Consider the following 12,265-nt stretch of genomic DNA (forward strand, 5'->3'; position numbering starts at 1 on the left):
CTCCCACTGGTATTATATTATATAATATCATACATTATTCTAACTGAAAACTCGACATCATGTACTGGTTTCGCGTCAATAAACTATTTTTAAATATCTATAAAACCAAATATATAAAATTTATCGCGCCAAATGTCAAAAATGTAGACTCGAATGTTCTGTTAAACGAAGAGGAATCTGCTATATCTCTTGGCAATACTCTGGATTCCAAATTACAATGGGGCCCCCATATTGAAGGATTGGCAAATAGACTTAAAAAATATTAGTAGACATTCTTAGTATCCAGTGTCCTGATGTTTGTTTCCAGTGAACTAAACTAAGCTAATGAACGGACTTTAATGTGGATTACTTCATGGAGTGCAGTTTAGTCCAACTTGAGAGATAGGATAGTTTTTATTTCGATTTCGGACCCATAATTATTTTTATTTCGGTTTATACACGATTTCTGTTCTGTGTTCTGCTGTGAACAACAGGGAGCATATTTTATCAAATAATTCTTGTAATTACGAAATTCATAAAAAAAAAAAAAAAATTATGTGCAGAACAACGTCTGTCGCGTCAGTTAGCTAACTAATATATACTCGTATATACGGTGTGACTAGTTTATTTTAGTTATTTTTATAGTAAGTATTATTTTGTACTATGAAATATTCTTTGGTATTATGTGCTATGGGAAATGCAGTCGGGATTAATACCATTTTTGTTCTGCAGAAGAGGAATCATAAATAAACATTTTTACTGGTTTTTCATATAATTTTTTTTTTTTTTCATTATAATTTAGAGTAAAACGGTAATAACTCGAGTGAATTTTTGTATTCAAAGTCAATGCCGGCGCATTTTGTTGACAGCGGGTTGGTCTTAACTTCTCACTTCACACACACCATTTATATTTCTTTGCAGGTGTCTCTACGTTTCCTTTCACCGTAAGATTGGCTTCAAAGAAGCTGGGGGTCATTAATAGAGCGCGGCCATACTTCAAGCCGGCCCACATTCTAGCACTCTACAAAGCGCAGGTCCGGCCACACATGGAGTATTGCTGTCATCTCTGGTCTGGCGCAGCCCAGTATCTACTCGATCCATTTGACCGCGAGCATCGCAGAGCAGCTCGAATTGTCGGGGACCCAGTGCTCTATGAACGGCTGGATCACTTGGCGTTGCGTAGAGACGTCGCTTCATTGTGTGTCTTCTACCGCATTTATCACGGGGAGTGTTCCGAAGAGCTGTTTAACCTGATTCCTGCCGCCGAATTCCATCTTTGCACGACACGCCACAAATTAGGATATCATCCCCACCATCTGGATGTGTTGTTGTCTGGGTCCTCCACAGTGCGGTTTTCAAGGAGCTTTCTTCCTCGTACTACTAAGCTGTGGAATGAGCTTCCTTGTGCGGTATTTCCGGGACGATACGACATGGGTACCTTCAAAAAAAGCGCGTACACCTTCCTTAAAGGCCGGCAACGCTCTTGTGATTCCTCTGGTGTTGCAAGAGATTGTGGGCGGCGGTGATCACTTAACACCAGGTGACCCGTATGCTCGTTTGTCCTCCTATTCCATAAAAAAGAGCGTTGAATAAACGTACCCACACATGAATTACAAAATCTAAAACATAATAATATATCGAATGATGCAGCGCGTGTCGGATGAAAGAAAGTGGCCCTCGCTTTGCGCAAACAACGCCAAAAATATACAAATAGTACAAGTATGGCAGTGTCACTCCGCAAAATCAATTAAAGAAATAGGGACTCTTAAGGTCATACAATAAGGTGTAATTCAGATCGCAATTTTTATTCACCAAGAAGTTGCCTCTCCTTCTATCGTCTGTCTCTTACCTCTTCTGACGACACTAGGGTTGACTTCTTTACTTAAAACTGTACCTACCTAGTATAAGGTCATCTTATAAAAATAGCTTGGTTTTCTATAATATGTAATAGGTATGTAATCGTAATTTTAAATCAATATTCTTTGGTTGTCAAACCTATTTAGTATATAGGTATATATAGTTTAATTTGATTGTTTCAGCGTCTTTAGGTAGTTTTTTTTTTAATTTAGATCGCAATGACCTTATGCTTTGCTTTATATATTATTATGTTTCTCCATTTTTAAAATATCAGTCGGACCGGTGAAGTAGGTAACACCAAAGCTCGGACGTGAGTCCCTACTGGATAGCCTCTTTGTAGAGGCCACCGCACGTATTTACTATTTCGATACCTACACGGGGAGTGAGACAGACAACGCTCTTTCGCAAACAAGTCAAGGTCATTGGAGGAACTGCCGGTAAAGTTATTTTCAGAAACTGGTCTCATTAGTATGTTGCTTGTTTATTCGTGAAATATCGCACGTCCCATATGCGAAGTGTTGAAGTAGTGCTCTAAAAGCACTTAGAGATTAATATGAGCGCACTTATCAACGCAAATAATCTGTCAGGTAAATTAAATATATTTCTACAAAGCTTTGTAAACTGAGCAATCTTCTTGTCTTTCCGGGACGATACGACATCCTCCTCCTCGCGTCGTTTTCCTCATTACTGAGGGTCGTGACTCTTCCGCTGCATCAGTTTCTCCCCAACGATTCCCCTCCATCTGCTGCGATCTTTAGCCTTCTGAAGAGCATCATGGAAGTTGATGTTTAGAGCAGATCGTATTTGGTCCGACCATCTCGTGGGACTGCGTCCTCTGGGATGCTTGCCATCTACCTTGCCTGTCACCATCAGCTGTTCCAGATTTTGACCCTCTTTACGAGCAATATGTCCGAAGAATTCTAGCATCCTACTTCGGCATATTGTGGAAAGTCTAGTTTTGACGTTAAGTGCTCTTAGAATAGGCACGTTGGTGCGAAAGGCGGTCCATGGAATCTGCAGCATTTTTCTCCAGCACCACATTTCAAAGGCGTCTATTCGGTCTCTGTCGGCCTTTTTCAGTGTCCAGGTCTCCGCTCCATAACTAAATATGGGGAAAACTAGCAAAGTCACCGATACGACATGGGTACCTTCAAAAAAAGCGCGTACACCTTCCACCACCATCGTGCAAGAGAATGTGGGCGGCCGTGATACGCTCGTTTGTCCTCCTTTCCCAAAAAAAAAGAGGTAATGGAATTAGAATTTCCGTTTTTATACGATTATCAAAATTTATGAATGATGTCAGCTTTTATTTTATAAAGCGACTCGCTGATAGAAATATTAGGTACACATCAAACAGTGGTTTTTTATGGTAAACCATTTATTAATAAGAATTTGTGTTATACAACGTGAGAATTTGATTTAATAATAAGTTAAAAAATGGTAAAGAGTATTGCAGAAATGAATATAAAGTATATGTTGAGGGGTTTTATTTTCCAAACAAAAACGTGACTCCATTGAGTTCTCATGTAACCTTAGAACAATAGACATGTGTCATTTACCTCCTTCTTAAACCTAAAAGCTAAACTATAATGCTAAAACTGTTTGTTACACTTCAGTCATTTGGTTAAAGATTATTTTTAATGTTATAATTTACATTGTTTTAATTAACGTATGTTAATTTAAAAAGGAGGAGGTTATCAATTCGATCGGTATTTTTTTTTATGTTTGTGCTACACCGATTACACTGAGATTTATAATCTGACTAGCTGACCCGGCAAACGTTGTTTTGCCATATAAAGTATAATTCACGCGATAGTTTTATAAGTAGTAAAATATTGCCTATATTATAGCCTGTACATCATTTTGTTCTACTGTCAATAGTTTTTGCAGCGCACGCAAAAATAGGTTTTCGATTTTACACCTTGTATTACAAAATAGCTATTTTATTACGGATCCCTTATTTTGATTGATTAAAAAAACATAGCCTATAGCCTTCCTCGATAAATGGACTACCCAACAATGAAAGAATCATTCAAATCGGACCAGTAGTACCAGAGATTAGCGCGTTCAAACAAACAAACACTGCAGCTTTATAATATTAGTATAGATTTACGCAATTTTTCATCATTTCGATGCAGAATAGATGCCATTAGATTCCATAAAAATTGGCTCAGTAGTTTTCATTTAATTAACATTTTTTATGAATTTTTTTTTATACATCGATGATATAATTGTTTTTTGTGTACGGCTTTTTAGTTTTCATTCAGGTCGATTATATATCATAATTATTAACTGACACTAAAAGGTAAAAAATAAAAAAAATCTAGGTTTAAAAATACCGACTTCATAAACTGAAAAGTATCAAATAACTAAAAATTTAATTTAATACACCTTTACCTTTACTTTAATTAATTAATTGTATGTGCTACATATTGATAGCTTTGAAGTCGGTGCCAAGCCAAATGTTATAGTAACTACCTGCACTCGCCACGCGTGACTTTGAGCGGGATAGCTTCGTCTAGATAAACAACCCAAGCGGGCAGACACGCGTGGCCAGACAACCTTAATAATTACAGTAAGTAAGCTGTTTATAATATTAAGTTTTATTTTGTTTAGGGCTTGGCACCGACTTAAAACCTATCAATAGGTAGCTCATATAAATAATAGCATTTTATTGATATTAAAGGTAAAGGTGTATTAAATTAAATTTTTAGTTTTTTTATACTTTTCAGTTTTTGAAGTCGGGTTTTTTAAACGTAGTTGTTTTCGTAATGTATGTCCATAGGCACACATAAGTGAATTTGCTAGAAACTGTCATAACCATAATGTTAACATCAGGGACAAACATATAATGCCTACTACTCGGCCAAGTCGAGTTAGTAAGTCATTTGTGTTCAAAATGTTCAAAGTATTACGTTATTCAAAAGAAATGTTTAAAAACTTTTGTGTGGTAAAGGTTACTATACCATAAATGACTTTCTTAATGATACCACAGACTGGGAATAAAGCGAACACCCTCAGGCTCTTTAATTATAAATGCTTATTGTACGATATTACATTGTATCCATCTAATATATAAAATTCTCATGTCGCGGTGTTTGTAGTTAAACTTCTTCGAAACGGCTTGACCGATTCTCATGAAATTTTGAGTATATATTGGGTAGTTCTGAGAATCGGAAAACATCTATTTTTTGGCCCCCTATTGTTAAGAGTGATCCACGCCAATTTTTTTTTTTTAATTTGTTTGATTATGAGTCAGAATTAAAAAATACTTACAAATTCAAATTTTCACCCATCTACGATCGACAGCTGTTACTTTTGTATCGCGATTTTAATATCGGCAATACAACGTTTACTTGGTTAGCTAGTGTTTTTATAAAAAAAAACAGCTGAGTTTCTAGCGCCCGTTTTTCTCACGTCAGAGCCAGTCTATTTTGAATGGGTGGTAGTTTTTGATGTTTAATAAGTGATTTTGAAAAAAAAAATTGAATTTGAATATATATGAGATTTTCTCGATGTTTTCCAACTAAACGAAAAATTCCATCAAAGAGAAATTTAAATATGTATATTTTCAAACGTTACTTTTCCGTTGCCTAAACTGAAAACATGATTGGAAGATATTTGTTCAATTCTTTTTTTAATCGAAAATGATGCTTACTTTTAAGAATATGGTAATTTGGTTCAGAACTACATCTTCTATAATAGCGAAAAAAAACAAATTCTAACTTAATTCGTTAGAGGTACAAACGAAACCCTTAAAAACCCTTATTGTTGTACAAAATAGTCCACACACTTTGATAGAAGCCCGACGAGATAGTCCTCGTCCTGTAATCGTTTAACACCACTCACACTCACATCACAAATCACACACCTACAATAACACTTACACACAAATAGTCACACACTTACATACACTCACACATATTTACATACATATATCACCGCACTCGCCGGCGAGTGCGAAGTCTCTTCAAGCCTAGAGTCCACTGGACTAACAGATATATTAGATCGTTAGTGATCTTCTCTCCATCCAGCCTAGTGAAGGCGGTCCGAGGCTCGATTCTCCTTCCGAGACACCCTGCGCCTGTGAGCTACATTTTCGGCCTCCAAGGCCCCCATCCGGCTTCGCTGTAAAAGCCTTCAGGGCTATCAGCACAGAGGAGGTTTTTAGTCGGTAGGGGATGTTTACACCCGAGCCCGACATATGGGCCCCGTTTCGGGGTCTGCAATACGTATATATATTTTACTCCTCTCGAAAAAAAAAAAATAGTCATTATCACATATTATATAGTACAAATATGTAATGTTTTACAAATTCTGATCGTGAAACTAGGGGTCAGGTTTGGTAATCTGTAATACAGGGTCAACCTACCAATTCAGACACAAGCACCTCACAAATACCAGCTGTTAAAATTCTACCAGCTATGTACCTGTTTTAATTTTGAAAATCTTTTGTAAGAAGTAAATAAAATGATATATTATTATTATTTAAAAGAAGGGTCAGGGTACTGCCCTCAGGAGGTACCCTACAAGCTAAGGTACAACAGTACAAGTTTCAACGTTTAAATTAAATGTATAATTATTCATGTATAAATACCGAAAAACTACCGAATAGATCTTAATTCAAATTTTGCATGTATAGTTACAAGAAGTTGGAACTATATAATATACCAGTGGGAGGCTCCTTTGCACAGGATGCCGGGTATCTAGCCGGCTATGGGTACAACAACGGCGCTTATTTCTGCCGTGATGCATTAATAATGTGTTAGTATTATTAATTTTTGTAGTTTTTGGGTATTTCAAGAATCCCGAGCGGCACTGCATTAATGGTCAAGGCGTATCAATTACCATCAGCTGAACGTCCTGTTCGTCTCGTCCCTTACTGTCATAAAAAAATATGTATATAGGTTATATATTATCACGCCAGATACAGGAATAGTACTTTTGCTGGTGTATATCATCCACGCGGACGACGTCGCGGGTATCAGCTAGTATATAGCAGCTGTGGTGTAATTGTCCTAGTTATAAGAAATGAGGAAGTCCAACTGCACGGAGCCCTGTTAATCCGGTTATGATGTCACCAGACAACCTCACAATTCGCGAACGATTACAGTAATATTTATATATATATTGCCTTGAGCAGTGTTCTATGAATACAATTATAATCTAAGGAACTCCCACACGCTGTTTAAGCCTATTTTTAGAGATTTTGAAGCTTTTTTGTGTTAATGTGGTGTGAACTAAATCGCAAGTATTCTCCGATGATACTTAGTTAAAATTATTAAATCATAAAAAAAGTTATAGTTATTAATGTATTGTAGACTGTATAAAACCATGGCAGGCTCCTTTGTACAGGATGCCGGCTAGATTATGGGTACCACAACGACGCCTTTTTGTAAATAAGTTATAAACCGCAATCAAATAAACATAACCTTTAGTACTTGACGCTGACAATTTTAAAAGGATCAAAGATTTCGTGTCAAACTATAAGAAAAGCTACAATGTTGAGCTGAAAAAATAGCTTACTAAAAATTCACGATAAAATTTATAACAAGGTTTAAACTTTTTTAATAATCTGAAGATAAAACTAAGTACCTATAAGTTTTATAAAAAAAGAATGTTAAACTATACTAAACTTATCTTTTACAGACAATTTACAGATTTAGATTGGGGACCAAAGTGAATTGTATTAATGGTTAGACTGCATCAATAAATAAGTACTTCTATAGTTTAAATGAATTTTTCAATACAAAATGAATTATTATTATGAACTAGTCTATTTGATAATCATCATCATCATCAGCCGGAAGACGACCACTGCTGGACAAAGGCCTCCCCCAAAGATTTCCACAACGATCAGTTCTGCGCTGCCCTCATCCAACGTATTCCGGCGATCTTGAGCAGATCGTCGGTCCATCTTGTAGGGGGCCTACCAACATTGCGTCTTGCGGTACGTGGTCGCCATTCGAGGACTTTACTGCCCCAACGGCTATCTGTCCGTCGAACTATGTGCCCTGCCCATTGCCACTTCAGTTTCGCAATCATTCAGACTATGTCGGTAGCTTTGGTTCTCCTACAGATCTCCTCATTTCTGATTCGATCTCGCAGGGAAACTCCGAGCTTAGCCCTGTCCATTGCCCTCAGAGCGACCATGAGCTTTCTCATAAGGCCCATAGTTAGCGACCACAGCTGCGTACCGTAAGTCATCACTGGCAACACACACTGGTTGAAAACCTGCGTTTTCAGACACTGTGGTATTTGGGACGAGAAGATTTTACGGAGCTTCCCGAACGCTGCCCATCCGAGTTGGATTCGACGAGTGACCTCTTTCGCGAAATTGGACCTGCCTAACTGGATTGTTTGTCCGAAGCAGACGTACTCGTTGACAATTTCGAGAGCACAGTTCCCAATTGTTATGGGAGTAGGTGCGACATGGACATTAGAAATGACCTTCATCTTGTCCAAGTTCATTTTGAGACCTACTCCTTGGGAAGCTGTATTTGATAATAATATATATTAATTATATACTTTTGTGACATTAAATTTGTTGACATTATACATAGGTACTAAATGAATTATCAAATTATTTACATCTTACATTATAATATCTTAAAATTTAAATTTTATTAATATTAATGGTAGAATTGTGAAATCCGACATGTTTCTGTCTAACAGCAGTGTGTTTGTACTCAGACAAATCCATAACATAATTTGTATATTAATTGACGAAATATATTGGATTAGTAATAATATTATGTTTACACCTTAACAACAATGTATCTTGCAATTTCATTTCATTTGCACATAATTATAGAATTACATATAACATTAATTAGATTCGTGAGTTGATGCTATATTTATGCATAAATTGGCTTGAAAGGATGTGAATCAATGAATGTATTTGCGTGTTGATGTAGCGGCCTGTTAGTACTGCATTGATCTGGTTCAAGTACAACTGCACTGACCTGGTGATTTCTAATGTAATATTTATTGACTACTTCGATTATCAGATTGAATCAGTAACTAGCAGCGAAACCCGGCGTTGCTCGGGTTAAATTACATCACATGTTTTATTATTATTATCAGTGCAAGCATTTTGGAACGTCCCAGATCATATCAGAAATTTGTAGTATTTTCTAGATCGTTTCGCATCAATTTCATCAATTGAACACATTTTGGAACTTTCTAGCTCATTCCAGGAAGTCTTAGAACTTTCTAGATCATTCCAGAAAGCCTTAGAACTCTCTAGATTGATTACATCAGTTGCACACATTCTGGAACTTTCTAGATCTTTCACGAGATTTTCAGAATTATACAGAAGTTTACATTAGTTAGAGAAGGACAGATGTATATTATAATTTTACCAGTGGGAGGCTCCTCTGCACAGGATGCCGGCTAGATATTATGGGTACCACAACGGAGACTATTTCTGCCGTGAAGCAGTAATGACTAAGCATTACTGTGTTTCGGTCCGAAGGGCGCCGTAGCTAGTGAAATTACTGGGCAAATGAGACTTAACATCTTATGTCTCAAGGTGACGGGCGCAGTTATAGTGCCGTTCAGAATTTTTGGGGTTTTTCAAGAATCCTGAGCGGCACTGCATTGTAATGGGCAAGGCGTATCAATTACCATCAGCTGAACGTCCTTCTCGTCTAGTCTCTTATTTTCATAAAAAAAAAAACAATTTTTGCCATCCACAACCACCCACTTCCACCCATCCCTACCAAACTCCCTTATGCACACCAGGGGACCGAGGGTTATTTGCCATCCCAACGGGAATTTGATTGAAGTTGCGGATGATACAGAAAACCGTTGACATACGTACGAACATTAGCATTTTCTATAATATACTACACTGGCGAGTGGCGACACTAAATGCCAGCGACCTTGAGCGATATGAGTTCACGGCTGCCGGCCCGCCATCTATGTAACAAAGCCAATATTTTCAAAATTCTTGCGTGGAAAACAGTTTATATGCTTACAATCCTCGTTATTCACTACAAAGTACCAAAAAAATGCGTCACGCCATGCCAAAAAACTTGTTTAACTTCAAAGAAAAGTGGTAGTTCAAAAAGGCTCGGCAGTGTTAACTATAACCAACAGCAAGCATTAGCAACCTACAAATAAGACTTAAGGATATGTGTAACTGGATTAAGTAGTGTTCATAGCTCGAAATGCTATACTTTCGCCACAAAACTTGTCTAAAAACACCATGTTTGCGTGTTTTCTGCTTACACTTCGCCTTAAGATTAAGCGAGTAATATTACTTGCCCTATTATCGGGGGACCTAACAATTATGACCTAACAATTAATCTACCGATTTTTTATGCTTTCAATCATTTCAATTAGTTCTAGTATTTTATGAATTTCGGAACAGATTTTAACGATTTTGGTGATAGTTTACTTCTCAACTTTGGATAAAAGCATTGTACCAAGTTGTCACGTCGTCTTCCAAGTGATCACTTTTCACATTAAGCTTTATATGTTTAACTCGTCAACTAAATCACGTCATGCTAAATTTGTATTACTTGGCTAGTTAAGTTGCTTTTAATGGTGTCACTGAATTTTAACACAATATCTACCGAAATTAAAATGGCTGTAATTTTGTACCAAACTCGTTTAGTTTGCATGACAATGTTAGCTAAGTGAGGTCATTCTTAAACCAAAATGGCGGACTCCTAAAGATGGCGAACCAAATAATACGCCTCCGATTTTAAGTTGAATCATGAATGCAAAATATTATCGCAAACTTGTGATTAATAATAAAAATAATAAGTTTTTATTAAAGGCAAAATTACCCAGTATACATATTATGAAACAAATAAGTACTAATATTCTATACAGATAAAAAGTAAAATATACACAAAACTTATAATCTATCTTTATTTACTATTTTTGTTTTTATGCACAGATAGCCAAAATGAAAAAATATTGCTAGGCATCCCGTCACTAACTGTTTGGAGAATGCGGTTCTGAGATTTGCGGAGTCTATCCAAGAAGGAAGCAACTCTTTTTCTCATCACAGCATAGAAATCAGGCACCCTCGATTCAGCAAACATACCCGAGGCACTGCAGTACCTAGGCAATCCCATCAATATGCGAAAAGCATCATTGTACGCGCATTGTCGTGTATGACTTTTTGAGAAATTTTGTCCAAAGTTGGCAGGGGTAGAAGCACTGGCAATACGCATTAAATAGTACAATCTTGACGGGATTGCTGCATTTGCCAAATCTTCGGGCCAACATATTGCAACGAATCGAGAGTGCCCTCCTCTCTCCTCAATATCACAGTCATCCTTCAGGTGCTCTGTAAGAACATGTCCCAGGTATTTAAACTCAGTAACAACTCAAACCGCTGAGCAATTATTAATGTTATTTATACAGCTGATTATTTATATATTATGTTATGGAACAGATTGATAGAGATTAACTACATACTATATACCAAAATTCAGTTACATCAGGTTATTTCAAATTTTTTTCGTTTATTGTTATTTTTAACCGACTTCAAAAAGGAGGAGGTTCTCAATTCGACCGGTTTTTCTTTATGTATGTGCACCGATTACGCTGAGATTTATGATCCGTATTTGCGTAATTCTTCTTTAGTTCAATGCGGAATATTTGCCATGTGGTTCCATAAAAAATTTACATAGTGTGGCCCAGTAGTTTTTATTTTATGAAAATTTTTGTTTACGTGGATGATTTAACTGTTTTTTGTGTACCATTTTTTTTAGGAGTTTTCATTCAGGTTGATTATACATATATTATTATTATTAACTGACACTAAAAATTATAAAATAACTGAATAAAAAATTTAATGTAATGCACATCTTATGCAAACCTTTACCTTTAATATTAATCGAATACTATTATTTTGAAGTCGGTTTTTTTAAACATATTTTTTTTTATTTATTTTGCAACAGGTGAGAGAACAAAAGGTGAATTAATTCTATTAGTTTTAAACAACACCTTACGACAATATAAACACTTGAGGTGTTTTTTCAAAAGATTTAAACATTTTCAAACCACTTCAAGTGAGTCTTCACCCTTATCAATGTTTATACTTATTTTCTTATTATCATGAAGAAGGTCGTTGTTTATCTTTTGTTTGAATTCCTATTTGATTTAAAATTACTAAAGATTATATTGTTACAGCACTCAAATATCATTTTCGAGTGATTTATTTATTTATTAATTTATTTATTTGTATGGATCTCCAACAGCTGTACCTACATATTAACTTACATCTAACACATGCCTTATAACTAAATATATGTATGTACTACCAATTATAGGAGAACACATCATTCCATAAAAGTAACAGTGGTTAATTTGCATTTAAGGTGACTAAAAACTACTTAAGTATCTTAAAAATAATTTATTATATAAGTATTAGTTGGAAGAATATGGTTTTCTGAACATGGTGATA

At 36.0% G+C, this 12,265-nt stretch overlaps 1 protein-coding gene and 1 long non-coding RNA gene across 2 annotated transcripts in view; both read right to left on the reverse strand.

The window, feature by feature from the left end:
* LOC126968774 (uncharacterized) overlaps nt 1–12,265 on the reverse strand; it is a 384,859-nt gene that overhangs the window by 180,744 nt on the left and 191,850 nt on the right. The gene's annotated exons all lie outside the window — the stretch shown is intronic.
* LOC126968729 (17-beta-hydroxysteroid dehydrogenase 13-like) overlaps nt 1–12,265 on the reverse strand; it is a 64,726-nt gene that overhangs the window by 23,412 nt on the left and 29,049 nt on the right. The window lies entirely within an intron of this gene.

Source organism: Leptidea sinapis, chromosome 16 (genome assembly GCF_905404315.1).
Source record: "Leptidea sinapis chromosome 16, ilLepSina1.1, whole genome shotgun sequence".
Lineage (NCBI taxonomy): Eukaryota > Metazoa > Arthropoda > Insecta > Lepidoptera > Pieridae > Leptidea > Leptidea sinapis.